Below are 8,568 nucleotides of genomic sequence, written 5' to 3' on the forward strand. Positions count from 1 at the left end.
CTTCACAAAGTCAGATTAAAGAAGATTAAGTAAAAGCTAGTCCAGCCAACCAGTTATAAATTCTCTCACTAACTTCACCAAGTCATGAAGAAAACTCAAGATAAGTCAAACTAGGGGTACCTAAATCAGTTACACTGATTTTCTAGTTAGCATGGGTCAACTCCAATCATTAAGTGATCTAATTAAAACATGATTCACCATATTGGCCAGGTAAGTGAGATCGATGGGAGGGATATGCCATTAACTCGACATAGATTCAATCTACGTGAGTAGCTCCCAATTAATGACCATCAATCAAAAATTACCATACTTTCCTTAGACACCAACTGGTTAGTCATTTTCAATTTGATCAACTTATAGACTTGGATTCGACCACGGAGCTACGATCAAAGTCCATATTGGTCTAATCAAAGACATGGACTTGACCAACTATATTTATTAAAATTGATCAAGAGAAAAAATTGACCCAATCAGAATTAACCTTTAATTAGATTTGATCAATTACTAACATGGTCCATTATCAATGATTTCTAACCTTAGGCTAACCTAGTTAAATAGACTTGACTCGAGCTAACCCATTAACCTATGAATTATGAAATTAATATCTTAGATCTTTGATTCTCAAATCTAGGTCACTTAATTCTCAATTAAGTTTTGGACTGATATGGGTTCAGATTCGATGCTTGAAAATAGTTTTTAATTTTATAAAATATTTTTATAATCAATCATCTAATGATCAAAATTTTAATTTCAGATCTAATAATATTATTTTAGATCTAAAATAAAATTTTAATTTTTTTTTTGTTGTTCATCATCATGGAAAAGATCGTGCAGCATCCCTACATGCCATAGGAGATCCCATCGAATGGATAAATAGGATAGTGAAATCCTGATTTCTCCTATGACTGGATAGCTATGAGGATCTATCCAATCAGATTACTATACTACTTAGATTCAAAATTAACTATTTAGATCTAATCTAAATAATTAAAATCAAATTATATATAAAAAAATTTATGTCATAAAAATCCTGGCTCTGATACCATCTGAAAGAAAAATGGGTAGTTCAAAATATGTATTTTTAAAATTTTATAGTAGAATAATAAAAGATTAAATATTTTAATTTTTTAAATATATCTTAGATCAAATCTAAACTACTATTAAAGATTTATAACATAAAAAATTTAAATATAAAATCTAAAATAAAATAAAAAACTGCATCGATCACATCGATGCCCTGAATTTGATCTAACCTTAAGATTATGTTGGTAAAGTTAAGAACTCATCACCTTTTTGTAGGTTGATGATCTTCACTACTAGTAAGTATGGTATGAAGTTTTTACTGATATCGAGTAGTTGCACAAGCATCCAACCTCTACAGATGGTCCACACAAAGCCCCTCAGATCGATTAGCCCTCTATGGGAGTGCTAGCTCGCACCGATGCTCACGCAGTCAGTTTCTGATGGCAGATCTGACTTGATCTCTTTCTTTGATCATCTCAAATCTTTTTGATATCAAAGATGGATCAGAGAAAGATTTGGATGGTAGAGAAAAATTAGATGAAGACTTTTTTCTCTTTGATTTTTCTCTCATCCAAAAATCTAGAACAGTTCTAGGACTCTCACCCAAGAGGAGAACGGTCTCCTCCGTTGTTCATGCCAAGAAGGAAGGAAACCCATCCAATCCTTAGGTCTCAAAAAGGTATTTTTGACCCTCTTTCTCTTTGGTATCTCACGGTGAAAATCTCTCCTCTTTTGTTGCACAAAATTGTGGCCTTTTTATGGTTGTCATACAAACCAAATAAAATAGGATAAGGGCTAGATTTTGTTGCAATTCAATTTTTTTTGAATTTTAATTCAACTCCAACTTTTTCTCACCTTTATCTAACTTAAAGAGAGACTTACCAAAAAAAATTGGGTATGAAAATCAATTAGAAAGACCTCTTTTTCTCATACAAAATAGACCCCTTAAAAAATAGTCAATGTGTGGAAAGATATGGATGAGGTTTTAAGTTGAAATTCAAACTAATTTGAATTCAAATCAAAACTAACCAATTTCTATCCTTAATGGGTGATAAGAAAAAGATTATTATTTTGATTTTCTCACATACATACTAATTTTGTGCGATGAGAAAAGGCTTGACACAATTTAGGTGGCGTAAGAGATAAAGTCCTATTCATTTGGGACTCTAGGGTTTAACTAATTGAATTTCTTTCAAATCTAATCCAATTAGATCCAAATAAAATATGATGAACCTAATCTAATTAGGCTCCTACAATCTCAATTAAACTTGATCAAAATAATAAATTAATTAAGTTATATATTCGATCAAATCTGGATCATTTCTCCCTTATCAATTAGGTCATCTCATAACCTAATCAGACTTGACTGAATCAAATTCAATCAGACTTGATCCAGACTTTAATGCTCAATTAAATTAAGCTAATTAATGATTTAATCACTAATTAATTCTTCAATAAAGAAAAAGTCCAAGTCTAGTGGGACTCTTCTTTAGAGTCCCCATCCAGTGGGACTCTTCACCAGAGTCCCCATTGACTGGGACTCTTCAAATTAGCCATATAATCAAAGAAAAACTTTTAATGTGTGTGACCCCATAGGTTCGACCCTAAGTCGATAGCACAGAAACTAATTTCTGTACCAATCGGAGTAACCAACTAGCAATAGTATCTGACGTCCGAATAGGCCGAATGTATGCAAAGTAACACTCAAGAACCTATTTGAATATAGTTACTGTATAATTCATCTCTTTGATCTAAATGCTCAAGGTGACCTAAGATTTAACTTTCAATCTTGATATGGCCATCCACATTATATTTCTATTTTCAAAATCCATCACATGGATTATCCCAGCCAAGATTTTACTGAATTGAAACACACTGATACATTAACTCCTACTTATTTGAAGGGGTCAATTCTATCTTGACTCACACATCGACTTCACAAGTACTTGACTATATCCAGAAATCTTTTATTGTTGAATTAAAAATTTAGATAGTCTGGCACCAAAATATAGTGAGTTGCTTGCAAGTCACTATGGTGATCTCAGGTTAGAGGGACACTTACACCTATATCCCTTCGAAGTTACTTTTGACAGTAAAGTGCTTCAAAGTTGGTCACGTTCAGTGAAATATACTGCTATATTTCATCTGTATGCCATACCAGCATCTTCACGCTCCTTGATTAAGAGGACAACCAATTTATATAGCACACAATGATCTACACTTGATATATCTATCGTCCTAGTAATAACATATCATTTGGTCACGAACTCATTTAAGGACTAATGATATATCCTCCTATATCGAATCTAATAGTTCTAAGAACTTCATCACATAACAGGAGTTCAAAATAAAATATACACAGTGATGAAAAAATCAAATAATATTTATTAATTTAATAATTTATATACAATTACAATGATAAGCACAACTATTAACAGGTTGACGATTAGCTTTGGGACACAATTCTCAACAAGTCAATCATCAGCCTGTTGACGATTGTGCTCATCTTGTAAATTATATATAATTTTTTATTAATAAAAATATTTAATATTTTTATTATAAATTGATCATATTTAAACTCTTATGTTATAATGAAGTCCTTAGGACTATAATTAATCGATAAAGATAGATTTATCATTAAGTCCTTAAAAATATTTATAATCAAATGATATGCTATTACTAGGACCATAGTGATATCAAGTGTAGGTCATTATGTGCCATATGAGTTGATTATCCTCTTAATCAAAGAGTGTGGAGATACTATTATGGCATGCAGATGGAATGTAAGAGTATATTCACATCGAATGTGACCATGTGCCGAGCACTCTGCTGTCTAAAGTAGCTCGTGAAGGGTATGAGTATGAGTGTCCCTTCGATTTGAGACCACCATGATGATTTGTAAGTAACTCACTATACTTTAATACCGAACCATCTGAGTTTTTAACTCAATAACAGAAGGATACTGGGTGCAATCAAGTACTTATCAAGTCAGTGTGTTAGTCAAGATAGAATTGACCCCTCTGAATTAGTAGGAGATATGCATCAGTAAATTTCAATTCGATAAAATCTTGGTCAGGATAATCCATGAGATGAATTTGAAAGATTGAAATACAATGTGATCGACTAAATTAGAATTGATAGTTAAACCCAAGATCGCTTTGAGCATTTGGGTCAAAAGGATGAATTATACAGTAACCATATGCCAGTAGGTTCTAGAAGGTCGCTTTATAATACTTCGACCTATTCGATCATCGGGTCACCATTGCTAGATGGTTATATCGATTAGTATAAAAAATTATTTTTATATTACTGACTTAGGTTCAAACCTATGAGGTCCATGCATTAGAAGATTTGATCAGATCAGATGGCTGGAGAGTCCAATTGGATTGTGACTCTGGTGAAAAGTCCTATTCGGACTAGGACTCTGTGGGATAGTCCCATTGAGACTGAGACTCTACTATTAATAAAAAATTAATTAGTAATTAGATTACTAATTGACTTAATTTGATTGAGCAAAGAGCTTTGGATCAAGTCTAATTGAATTAGATTCAGTTCGACTCTGATTGGATTTGATATGATCGAGCCCGATTACAAGAGAAATTTGATTCTGATTCGATCAAAATTTTAATTTGGCTAATTTTTAATTAGATTAGAAATTTAATGAGATATCTAGATTTTTAATTAGATTAGGTTCATGAGTGGGTTCCAAATTTGATTTGGACTAGAGTCAGAATTAGAAATGAAGAGTCCATGTCAACTTGGACTCTATCCTTATCTCTTGCACCACTCCTGAACCCATGCCAATTTCTCTATGCCTAATTGGATTTGGGTTATGATTTTTGGCATCATGATAAAGGGTCCAATAAGAGTGGGTGGTAATATTTGATAAGTCATAATTGTATCTCTTGCCTAATTCGAATGCGATTCGAATTAGAGATAAGATGTAAACTAGGAAAGAATTTTTTCATACATAGAATATTGTTGGCACCATATTATTTTTTTTTTTTTTTTTAAGAATCCTTTGGTGTGAGAGAAGTCAAAATCCTTCTTCATATCTTAATTATTTTTTTAAAATTTTTTGGGATGCCAAAAGGTGGTTTTGGCATGAACTATTGGTGCCCTTCCTTGTAAAAATCCTAATTCCTAGTCTATAAAAAAGGGTCCTCTCTCTTGGACATCCCTTGATCAATCCCTTGCTGATTTTTATTTTCAGAGCCTCTTCTCCTCCTCCTCTCTTCCTCCTCTAGATTTTCTCTTATTTTGGAGTGTCCAAGTTGCTTGACGGAGGAAGAAACCAGCTGTCAAAGTTACTTACAAGCTAGCACCTCCAAGTTCTTGATCTGTATCAGTCTTCACATGGATTTTCTTATAGAGGTCAGATGACTCTGTGTGGCTGTAAGTGATCTGAGAAACACCCTCTCTAATCATTTAACCAGAGGAGATGAAGATCAAAATTTGTTTGATAATGATCTCTCACTTATTTTGATTCCTATGGTAGATCTAATAGTTAGATCTAGATTTTCAGCATCGATGAGATCGATGCATGTTTTTATTTTCAGATCTAAAGTATATATTTTTCATATCATAGATTATGATATAGTAGTTTAAGATTAGATCTTATGTATATGATTAGGATTAAATTATTTAATCATTCATATCTGCTGCCCAAAATTTTAAAATCGCATGTACACACTACCGCATATTTTCTTCAATTAGTATCAGAGCATGGTTCTTTCGATATGAATTAATATGATGTTAGATCTAAATTTTTGATATTTGATTTGATTATTTATGATTTAGATTAGATCTAAATTAGTTTATTTTTAGATCTGATTATTATCTATTTAGATTATATGATTTGAGTAGCAAAGTACTCAGATTGGATAATCACCAAGCCGTCCGGTCATAAGAGCAAGTAGAATTTTATGGCCTTTTCTTTCCATTCAATGGGGTGCTCTTTATGGCATGTAGAGGTGCCACTCTAAGGTCCTATGAAGAAGAAAGTGAAAAGAAAAAACTTACTTTCTTGCAAACTTTTAGATCTTGAAACCCTAGGTATTATTGTATGTGATGCAAGTTACGAAGAAACTAGTTACATCTAATCTGGTTTAATCAAAATTATTTTAATTTAAAATCATAAAAAATTAGATTTGATCTAAAAAATTTTATGATTTGATGTAAAAAATTTACATAAAAAATTATTTTCAAAATCTCAACCATGTTGATGCAAAACTTAATTAAGAATTAAGTGTTAAACTCAATATATCTAGAATTATGATTTAGATCTAATGACATTATATAAAATATGGGGCATGGGTTAGCTCAAATAAGGTCTTTCTCTTTAATTGGGTTAAACCTAAGGTTAGAATCAAAGAATTGATTGATTATGTAAAGAAATTGATTAAGTCTAACTAAATATTGAATTAGATTAATCAGAATTTTTTTAGTATAATAATTGTAGATGGTCAAGTCCATGTCTTTGATTAGACCAAATAAACCTTGATTATGGCTCATTGGTTGAATCTGAATCATTAGGTTGGTCAAATCAAAACTAATTAATCAATTGGTGTCTAAGGTAAGTTTGGCATTTCAACTGGTGGTTTTTAATTTAGAGCAGCTTACCTATCTATTTCGATGGTGTCTAAGGCAAGCTTAGCAAACCCTCCCATTGATCTCACTTATCTGACCAATTTGATAAACTAGATTTTGATTAAATTGCTAAGCGATTCGAGTTAGCCCATGCCATTAAGGTTGATCAATATGACTGATCTAGGTGCCAATTCAATCAGCATGACCTAATCCGATTTAGTGACTTGGTGAAGTCAGTGAGAGGATTGTGGTATACTGATTGATCTTTTCTTCTCTTATCTAAATCGATTAAATCCTCTAAATTATTAGGTTCCTAAAATGAGCTAGTTATGGTGATAACTAGATCATAGCCTCCCATTAAGGTGAATGATAATGGGTCTATTATTTATGATTGACATTATAGGCACCATCCGTTTGGTGTTCACTTTGAATAATGAAATTATCATTCATCATATGATGACTCTGTTGAACTATCTGATGATGGTTGGATTGATCGAGCTATCCTCGGACCTGATCACTCATTAGTTAGAATCACTGAGTAGGTTCATGTTAATGGTTTGACCTAACCGAAACTTTCAGTGGAGGCCCATTACCTACTGAAATAAAATCTGAGGCTAAATTAAGTACTAGAAGTTGTTTGAAGAAATAATTAATTGAGAACCTATCCATAGGTGCATATGGGTTGACCGAGCCATCCTTGGGCCGATATGTAGTCTGTGTGGATTCCAATACCCACTAAAAAATTAAGATAATTTTTTGAATTGGAGTTAGAGGCTGTCAATTCGTATAAAATAATAGGTGAACCTTTAGACTAAAGTCTATGTCTTTAGGATCAATAAATTTATATACTAATTAGATTTTGTATTTTTTTGTATGTGCAGATATGGCCTCAAACTTGTTGTTTTGATCACTGTTGGATAGTGAGAAACTTATCGGATTGAATTTTGATAATTGATATCGAAAGTTAAAGATGGTTCTAGAGTATGAGCAGATCCTTTATGTGATAACAGATCCGACACCCGAGGAGCTTGCTCCTACCTGAGAAGCAGTTTGAGATACTTATTTGAAGTGGCTCAACGATCGCACCATGGTTCATTGCATCATGCAGGCCTCTATGAATGACGAGTTCAGTCGAAAGTTTGAAGAGGCTTAGCTAGAGAAAATGCTTCAAGTGTTGAGGGATTCCCTTGGTACTCCTGATGATGTTGAGCGGTACAAGATTAGTTGTATCATTTTCAATGCCCGAATGAGGGAAGGTGCATCTGTTATCGATCATATATTATATATGATTGAGCAGATTGAAAAACTAAGCAAACTCAGCTTCTCCTTGCATGAACAATTGGAGAAAGATGCGATTCTGAGCTCTCTACCCAAGTCCTACCTGTCGTTCCTCAGTCATTTTAAAATGACGAAGTCTATAGTCAACTACTACGGTCTGTTTGGGTTGCTACAAACTTTTAAAAAAGATCACCAGCTCCATAAAGAGATAGTGAATCTAGTGGGAGGATCTTCTTCGGGTGGTCGTCGTCCTTTTAAGAAAGAAAAATAGAAGAAGAATAAGAAGGTGCCTGATGTTGGGAGTCAGTCCCAGAAACCTAAATTCAAGGCTGATCAAAGTTAGGAAAAGTACTTTTTTTGCAAAAAGTAAGGTCACTAGAAGAGAAATTATCCTTAGCATATCGCTTTTCTTGACTTGAACAAGTCAAAGAAGAAGAAGCAATTAATTGCTGGATAAGATACTTATGTGATAACACCTTGTAACTTCTTTTTTTTTGATACAATGATCTGGGTATTGGATACTGGTAGCCCTATTCACATTTGCAATTCATTACAGGATCTTCAGGTCACTGAGAGTTTGGAGATGGTGAGAGATTCCTGAATGTTGGAGATGGAAGATCAATTTCAGTTCTAGTTTTAAGAATCATTAAGCTTGTATTCGAGTCTCATTACATTGTT

The sequence above is a fragment of the Elaeis guineensis genome, chromosome 8, assembly GCF_000442705.2.
Source record: "Elaeis guineensis isolate ETL-2024a chromosome 8, EG11, whole genome shotgun sequence".
In the NCBI taxonomy this organism is placed as follows: domain Eukaryota; kingdom Viridiplantae; phylum Streptophyta; class Magnoliopsida; order Arecales; family Arecaceae; genus Elaeis; species Elaeis guineensis.